Source organism: Lissotriton helveticus, chromosome 1_1, assembly GCF_964261635.1.
Source record: "Lissotriton helveticus chromosome 1_1, aLisHel1.1, whole genome shotgun sequence".
Classification (NCBI taxonomy): domain Eukaryota; kingdom Metazoa; phylum Chordata; class Amphibia; order Caudata; family Salamandridae; genus Lissotriton; species Lissotriton helveticus.
The window spans coordinates 1,547,246,344-1,547,248,379 of NC_136057.1; the positions used below are offsets into that span (position 1 = coordinate 1,547,246,344).

The 2,036-nt window shown below is 49.9% G+C and overlaps 1 pseudogene; it reads right to left on the reverse strand.

Moving 5' to 3' along the window:
• Positions 1–396: 396 nt before the first annotated feature.
• On the reverse strand, positions 397–1,576 carry LOC144764481 (uncharacterized; annotated as a pseudogene).
• Between the last annotated feature and the right edge of the window lie 460 nt (positions 1,577–2,036).

The window sequence follows — 2,036 nt, forward strand, 5'->3', positions numbered from 1 at the left end:
GTAAGGTCCTACCTTGTCGGGCTCCTGTTCTTCCACTTGTTCCCAGGCGTGACGAAGGGTGTTGTCGTCCCTCTGGGCTACCCAAAAGCTGGTTGGGGAAGATTCCACCATGTCTGTAAGGGTCAAAGGAAAAACATGAGATTGTCGTGTTGCTTGGGTGTACAGCGTTCTAGATTTTTGTCTCTCGCTCTTACTTTTCTGATTTTTTCCCACTACTCCCTCCACCTCGCTTATATTAAAAGGGGCGTCTCCACACCAGGTCGTTGAATTACTTTTTGTTTCATCAATATACTGGTCAAACCGGGGATGATCCGTCCCGATTATAACGGCCTCCGGTAAAGAAGGTATCACACCTACTTTGCGCAACTGGGGGTCGTTAGAGACGTCCAGTAATATTTACGCCACAGGATAGCCTACGGTGTCACCATGGACACAGGTAACATGCACCATCTCATTGTCTCGTAGTTGTTGAGGATGAACCAAAGATCTATCTATAACGGATACATGACAACCTGTGTCCAGTAGAGCCTGTTGTTTCTTTCCGTTTAGTAATACCTCCCTTTTATACTGGTGATGACCCTGGCCTGTCAGAAATATCCTTCCCTTGGAATATCCTATGTCCATTGGCTCGGTTGGTGGGGTTCTATGAGGGCACTGTCGGGCTATGTGGCCCCATTCGGAACAGTGGTAGCACTGGGGTCCTTGTAGGCTAGGACCAGGGACGGGGGACATAGGCCTGAAGGGGATACGTGGGAGAAAAGGGGCTCGGGGTTCAGGTCTGCCTGGAGGTCTGGGGTTGGTCTGTCTTGGGAGGGAGGTAAGTGGTTGGGTACTCCCAGCTCGGAACTCGGGGGACCTGTGATATGCACAAGCTAGGTCTACTGCTGTAGTGGGTGTGAGGTGGGGATGCTGTTTGATCCAGGAGCGGGTAGTGGTTGGTAATGCGTCCAGAAATTGCTCTAGGTACACTTTGGCGGTCAGTTCATCAAGGGTGGACTCGTGAGGGGTCAGCCAACGCGTGCCTAGATCCTGTATCCGGTAATACAGGGCTCGGGGGTTGTCCCCGGGGTTCCACTTTTCCTTTCGGAACTTGGTCCTGTAATATTCCTGGTCGCATCCGAGCCTTTCAAGGATGGCTTTCTTTATTTCATCATATGGTGTTCTGCCTGCAGAGTTTGTGGCCTGATAGGCAGCCTGCAGTTCACCGGATAACCGGGGAGCTATATACTGACTCCATCTTTCTCTAGGGCATGCTGCCGAAAGTGGCGACCCGTTCAAAGTTAGTGAAAAAATAATCTGGATCATCTCCTTCTTGGAACTTTTGTAAGACAGAGCTAGGTACATTAGGGTGAATCCGGGTATTGGCTATGACGTCCGTGAGACGCAGAATGGCGGTATCTTGTATTTGCTGATTTGAAGTAAGAATAGTGGCTTGTTCTTTCAGGGCACCCTGCAGTGCTTCCCTCTCTGTTTTCGCAGTTTGCATATGTTGTTCAAATATAATCTGGAGATGTCTTTGGCCTTCTGCCAATTGGGTGATGACATTCTCCACCGGGATAGGCACGGGCTGTGTCATGTCGTCACAGAAGGGATCCCACTTCTGACACCAGAATTTAGGGATCTAGGGACACACGGGGTGCAAAATACCAAAACCACGGGTTCTGTTCGTGTTTGGAGGTATTTATTAAGGCTTTCACAGTCAGCCGAAAGAAAAATGAAAGGGGGGAACAACAGAATCTTCGGGGCTTGGCAGACTGGTCTCTGGTTTTCCTCGTTGCGTAGTCTGGGTCAAGTGGTCTGTGTTTCTGCTTGTTTCAGGTTTCTAGGATCACGGATCTCTGGGCCTCAGAAGGGAAGATAAGAGGATGCAAGGGTCGGGGTCAGTAAACGTTTAATGCCTCTTTAGTACGTGCTACCTTCACCAGTCACTGTGGGGATTGGGTTGTGAGGAACATTAAAATTGTACACCCCACCAATCAAGTGCCCTACCTCTCCGCCTCCTCACACACCCCACCAAAATGCCCCTTGTAAAGGCA